The following is a 7381-nucleotide window of genomic DNA, read 5'->3' as shown; positions in this document are numbered from 1 at the left end:
CTCCTGACAGCTCAGCTCTCTAGAGCTCAGCTGAGCTCCTGACAAAACACACAATCATGATAATCATGCTTTAAAGATATGTGGGGTTAATTTTAGATCAAAGATCACACATCATTAGGAAGCATTCCTGCACTTAATAATAAACGCTTTCATGCTTGTTAAACCTCCTAAGAAGAGCCACTGCAGCCAGACAAACTTATTTTCTATTCCACATCACTACAGCTTTGATAGCTCATCTGAAATCCATTACCAATGGATACAAATCTTACTACACACATATATGTTAATTTGAGACTCCCTGGTTGTTTATATGTCTTGTCCATTCAACTTCCCTGAGGACCTCCCACAAGCTTCTCTTCCTGTCCTTAGCAGCACCCGGTGAGTCTCATCTTACCTACTATTCAAGCTAGACCTGTAATGGGGGGAGGGGGGAGGGAATGCATTACCAATCTGCCTATCACCCTTCCTTCCGGGGAAACATCCTTCTTACATTCAAGTTATCAAGGTGGGGACAATACTGACCACTCTATAGTCCCAGAGATGGCCATGTGACCCAAGTGAGGCCAATAGAGGACTCCAGCCCTATGGCCATAATGACTGCTTCAGAGATTGGCATGTAAGCCAGGCTGAATCACAATCTTTCCAAGGATTTTTCTGCCATGGGTATGAGGAAATATTATTTCTCTTCTTCTGGAATCTTGAGTCGTAAAGTCTATAAGATCAAGCTGCTTTGAGACACTTTCCTTGAGTGGAAAAAACTGGGTGCTGTAGGATTGAATGAGGCCAAGACTCAACGGAAACAGAAGAAGATAGAGAAAGAGATTGAGAGAAAGATAATAGCATTCAATTAATTCTGTCACATATTCATTTATTCAATTGTCATTATGTAGGGTAAGATTTGGGAGGGAGGAAAAGAAATCATTCATACCATAAACCTCTGATATCTGGATTGAAAAATTCTGATCTCTATAAGATGAATATATAATATAGCTATTTCTGCTTGAGAAATAAGTGGTTTCTGCCTAATTTTGAGTTTTTGCCTTATTGTGTGCTCTGAATCAGTACTTCTATGAATGGAAAATATTAATTCTCATCAGAACCCATTTGAATTCCGACAATAGTCGTGATTTGTATTTGCATCTAATTACATTCTACTAAAAGGGACAAATTTGGATGTAGCAGAGACTGGATCCTGTTGAGTCCTGAAGATGTAGGGAGTCTACCACAATTAGAGGAAGAGTCCAGGGAATTGGAAGAGGGTAGGTTCTTGAAGAGCATCACATTTTCACCACCTGAATGTAATACAGGGTATGGATGTAGGACTCAGGACTCAGCATTTCTTGGCCCTGGGTTCTCGCGAAAGTAGGGCTTCTCTGAATAAACACACATGCACACTTGCATGCTTTTCAATACAGCATTCACACACATATACACTCATACACACATGCACTCAGATAGACACACTCACACATACACCCATACTTTCTTTCTCTTTCCTTGCTCCTTAAATACCTACAAGTGACTGGCTACATTTATTATTGAAACAATTAAAAGTATGATTAAAGAAGCTAAAAAAGTGTTAATGTGTCTACAGATTTATTCATTTCATCTATCCTCTTTTATCTGCTCCAAGTCTTCAACGTCTTTAAAACAGACACTGTATGGTTTATTAAAACATACCACTCCCACCCCAAATTTCTGATGGCTGCTTTAGATGTTTTATACAAACATTTACAGTATTTTTTCCCACATGCTGCTGGGAAAAAAAGTTTTATTTGAAGAAGCTTCATGGCAGTCCTGATTCCTCTGGTTCTTGCATTAATTAATTTCTAACAAGTTTTTCAATAGCTTTGGTTTCAAAATCCTGCTGCGTATCCACATCCCCTGGGGAGCTTTCTGGGAAATCCAGGTGTGAAAAGCTCTGCTCTACAGGCTTGTCGCTTGCAGTGTGGTCTGAGGACAAGAGGCATGGGCAGCACCCGGGAGCTTTGCAGAAATCTGCACTCCCTGGCTCCACTGCAGACACACTGAATCGAAATCCGCAACAAAGATCCCCCGGTGATTCTCTGCACACTGGTGTCTAAGAAGCATCTACAGAACGTGGTCAACAGGCCCGGTCTCTCTTTTCTCTATTCCTCATATCCAAAATTCTTATTTTTTCTACCTAATTAAGAACATTATGTAGTGCACTTAAATTTGATTTATCCTTCATCCGTACCTTGTTCCCAAGCTTGATCTTCCTATATTTCTTGACCTTTGCTTCTTATGTAGATTTTACTTCCCAGGCTGTTTCATCTTAGCTGTGACATTGTCATTCGTTTCTTGTTACCTAAATTTTCAAAATCGTTCCTTTGACAGACTTCCCAGGCGCTTGTCTGCCTTTCATCTTTCTGACCAGCTTAAATTTTGACTAACATGGAGACCCCATTTCTGGTAAGCTCTCAGCCTAGATGCAATGACCTATTCTGATTTCTAAATTTCATTTCTGGGAAATTGTCAGTCAATATCCACTTTCTAACTGTTTCTACTTGATTTCAAAATGTCTGGATAAAGGTGATTTGTTAATCACTGTGACATTTCATCTTCCTGTTGCTGGATGTTTGGTGTTACTCAAACCTTCTTCTCGAGAATGCTCAATTTTTCCCTTTCCATCTGGATATCTTGATGTTACATTGATGCAGAAGACCGCAAACACAAAAAACAGTGATTGGCTGGTTATAATGACAGCAGTGAAGAGTAAGCAATAATAATCAGAATGTGAGGGTTGTTTTGAATGAATTCTGCCTCAGTGTCTTCACTTCCTTATTTCCAAAGACCTTCACCGCCACTCCCTTTCAGTCACCTCTTCCATGATCAGACCCTGGGCTAGGCCATCATCGGGAGTTCTCCACCTCTGACACCCTGATTGCCAATTTCCCGCTGTCTGATCAAAAATCTTTCATCTGTCAGACTTGTATTCCCTCGTTCGTGCCTGTTGACCTTGATTCTGGCTAAATGACCCAGAACATGAACTCGGCCTTTCAGCAGGTTCAAACTACTTAACAACATCATCATTTACTGAGGTGATTACTGAAAATTTTATGGAATCACATGGAAAGGTTGCATCACGTATGGTTCAATATTACTGTTCTCCAAAGTCCAGACCTCCCCAAAGAGGTCTCTACACTCCTCACTCCCAGTGCTTAACCCACAGACTCCTCTCTCTGACGCTGCCTCCTCTCCTAGTCAAGATTTCACTCAAGCTATCTCATCCATTGTGCAGGGCAAGTCTATTTGGCTCTGAGCTCCTGCTCCCTAAAAGCCAGAGTATCCATTGACACCATTATTAGTGACTAACATGCTGAAAACTTTCAGAAATGCAAGACAGGAAAACATACGTGTGAGAGATGAGACCAGAAGGCAAAGAATATGGAACAATGGAAGAGCTCATATGAAAAGGTTTTGAGAACAAGTCCACTTGAAATCTAGATGCATACGCACTCCTTATACCTCAGGTTGACCTAGGGTCTTTGCATCACCAGTCCTCAGCGTATGGAAATTGTATGAACTCACTACAACTGAAGTATTACTACGGGCAGACGTCCATCCACCAGGCCTCACAGCATAGAGGTTAGATACAAAGAATTTGGAGTTTGTCTGCCTCCTTACTAGCTCTGAGCAAGCTACTTGACTCCTCTGTGCCTCATCTCTACAACGGGGATGATAAAAGTACCTGCCACCAAGGGTTGTGGTGCAGGTTACATGAAACCATCTGTGCATAGTGCTTGGCACAAAACCTGGCCCAGTGTAAGCACTAGATGCCTTTCAGTTATAGTCAAGATAAGCATTGGTTCTAAACTCTTTTCTGAAGGGCTCACACTAAAAACAGCATTTTATTTTGATAACTTTCTCTTTTATTTTGACATAGCTTCTGTGTGGACCAAAATATAAAAAAAATAAAGACATAGAGTGAGGTAGAGATAGGAAATTATTGCAGAAATAGACTCTAAAATCATATCAGTATTGTCAAGGAAAATGAAAGGTCATCCAATTTACCCTCCTGCCTTCACTCAGGTCCACAACCAACTTATTCCTGGCAGACAAGGGTAAATTTTATTTTCAAAGGAAGTTTTAGCAGAAATTTGGCATTCTCCCTGAGTAATCAACTTCTGACTAGAAAATGCCAATCCTTATATTCTAGAAATGGATGGATGCATAGAATGAAACCTGAATGGTGAGTGGGCACAGAATTGACAAATGTCCTGGTCTTTTATTTACAGTTCTGTTTCCTAATTATCATGCATGATTTGCAATGAATAGGAAACAACTGCCAAAAACACTGTCCTTTCACTCATATGTTCCTGAAAAAAGTTTGCATTGTATCCTCGGTTTGCAAAACCCTTGCTGCTAGTATAGTCTTGTCCATCTAAATTTGTAAAAATGATGTTAATAAATATTAACTATGACTGCCACTTCAAGAACGGACCTTCAACAATCACCCTTGGGGGTGCAAGCCCCTGGCAGAGTGGTTAAGTTCACGTGCTCCACTTGGGCAGCCCAGAGTTTTGCCAGTTGGGATCCTGGGCACAGACCTAGCATCACTCATCAGGCCATACTGAGGAGGTGTCCCACATAGCATAACCAGAAGTATTCACAACTAGAATACACAACTATGTATGGGGGGCTTTGGGGAGAAGAAGAAGAAAACAGAAATATTGGCAACAGATGTTAGCTCAGGTGCCAATCTTTAAAAAGAACAAAAAACAATCACCCTTGGTTGTGCGGGGATTGCTCTGGCCCTGGTGTGGAGGAAACATAAGAAGGCATTGGCTGGAAGCAGGAAGACAAGCTCTGAGGCTGTGCAGTAACACAGCCGAGGAATGCTGACAGCCCACACTAAGCAGCACGGTGGGGATGGGGAAAGGGGAAGGCTGGAATGATAGCAAGGAAGTAGGGCGACAGGACATGGTGACAAAATCTTTCTGTCTAAATTTTTTCATTTGTCTTAGTCTTCAGTGAAAAATAGAAAAAACTTCCTATCTTTATATCTGGCAGTACATTATACTGATATAGTCCTTCAGGAGAAGAAGAGGAGAGAACAAATATTTCCTGAATGTCTGTTAGGTCTTTGTACCTCTTCTCTATCTGTACTCACCCTCTTGGTGATTTCAACCAATCTCACAATTTTAAATATCTATACACTGGGGCCAGCCCCGTGGCCAAGTGGTTAAGTTTGCATGCTTCACTTCAAGGGCCCAGGGTTCACTGGTTCAGATCCTGGGCACGGACCTACACAACGCTCATCAAGCCATGCTGAGGTGGCATCCCACATAGAAGAACTAGAATGACTTACAACTAGGATATACAATTATGTACTGGGGGGCTTTGGGGAGGGGAAAAAAAAAAAAGATTGGCAACTGATGTTAGCTCAGGGGCAATCTGTCTCACAAAAAAGCACACCTTAAAAATAAATAAATAAATATCTATACACTGAGGGCTCCAAATTTCCTACATCTAGCTTTAACTTCTTCCCTGAACTCTGGGCTTACACACCCAGCTGCCTACCTGACTTCTCCACCTGCATGCATCTTAGGCATCTTAAACCTAACATGCCCCTAAATAAATTCCTGATCCTTCCTCCAGCCTGCTCCTTCCTCAGTCTTTCTCATCTCAGTTATTGACCTATTTATTCTTAAATGCTCAGGTCAAAAAACTTCCCATCATCTCTGACTCCTCTTTCTGTTACATACAGTTGGCCTTTTTTATCCACGAGTTCCAGTCAGTCAGAAAGTTCTGTTAGGCTTACCTTCAAAATATATCCAAGAGGACTCATTTTTCCAGTACCATGGGCTATATTATTCAAACCAACCCTAAAAACAAAAAATTTGGAACAAAATACTTTTTAAAAATCTAAGAGCTGAAAAAATAATAGGAAATCACAAAAACTGAAGAGAAAGCTATAATTCAGGAACAAAAAAGGCAAAAAAAAAATAGATATCTTTGGCCTGATGATATATGCCTATCCCAGAACATTTTCCTTGTGAATACTATTAACATTATGGGGTTACAATAAGAAACTCTCCCTACAATGTTGGGACCTTAAAGGGTCTACAGAGTAAGGCTGGTCCAGGAATGGATCGGCCCTCACAGGGAACCACACCTGAGCTTTGCTCCTGGGTCATCTAGTGAATCTCAAGCTTGAACTTGATTTCAGTTGATCTCACACTGGTAGCACCCCCATGCCTAGCAGAAGCAATGACAAATCCTATCTGGATGAAGTTTCCTTAATTAGTTATAGGCTTCAAATTATGCCTACTATTTTTTTTCTCAAATAAAACATCCATTATCCAGTCAAAAATAACTAAGCACCCAAGGAAGCTAGAAAGAACCGGCAGAAGCAACAGATAACACAGATTCACAAGGCTTAGATATAAGAATCACCAAGGAGTCTATAATGTAATCATGCTTCCTATGTTTGAATAAAAAAAAGACAAACTTGAGGATCTCTGCAGGAACAGAAAAACAAATGACAAAGCAGACAATAACAGGATTTTATAAAAATAAAAACACAACAAAATTTAAAACTATATGGATGGGTTCAAGAGCAGATCAGACACACTTGAAGAGAATTAGTGAACTAGAGGATAAGTCATAAGAAATTATACAGAATGTAGCATGGAGAAAGAAAATGGTTAGTAAGCATAGTATAGAGGTGGCCAGCTGGGATGGCTGGCAGTTGTGTGGAGGTGGGGACGGGTGCCGCCTCTTTGCCTCATTGTCCTCTAGCACTTTCCGGACATCACACAGGTCACCACCACCACGAAGATCTGGACTTCAGAGCATGTCTTTTACCACCCATGGGGAACCATTCCAACAGCTGCAATGCAGACATACCCAAACCCTGTGAACCCAAGTGTGCTTTGGGTTGATGTATTGAACAGACATATAGATCCCTTTGGAAAACTGCACTGCCATAGATTTCTCAGCACAGAACGGAACTGCCTTCCGTTGGGAATTCCTTCCACTTATTGGTGCAGTAAGAACCAAAACACATACTCAAGAACATTCTGTAGTTGATCCTGTAGAGAAAATAATGAAACTTAAATCTACTAATTCATTTATAAACACAGTTTCAGTATATAAGAGACATATACAAACCACATCCTCAAGACCCAGGAAAAATTATTTTGACTCAAGAAGTCATAACGACTGTGAAAGGAGTCAGTCTCAGCAGTTACGCAGAAGGACTAGGGGCAAGTACAATATCTTCCAATGCTAATAAAGACTGACATGCAACAGAACGGGCAATACATAAATTAAATGCCGAGACTGAAGAGTTGATGGCTTCAGCAAGAGGAAGATGAAGACACCTATGGCAGCGGCAGCATTTGTAGAGAAATGA

General features: G+C 40.8%; 1 pseudogene; it reads left to right on the top strand.

Moving 5' to 3' along the window:
• The first annotated feature begins 2415 nt into the window (after positions 1-2415).
• LOC106837721 (PRELI domain containing protein 3B pseudogene) lies at positions 2416-7381 on the top strand (annotated as a pseudogene).

Source organism: Equus asinus, chromosome 11 (genome assembly GCF_041296235.1).
Source record: "Equus asinus isolate D_3611 breed Donkey chromosome 11, EquAss-T2T_v2, whole genome shotgun sequence".
In the NCBI taxonomy this organism is placed as follows: domain Eukaryota; kingdom Metazoa; phylum Chordata; class Mammalia; order Perissodactyla; family Equidae; genus Equus; species Equus asinus.
This window is presented reverse-complemented; position numbering and strand designations above follow the sequence as displayed.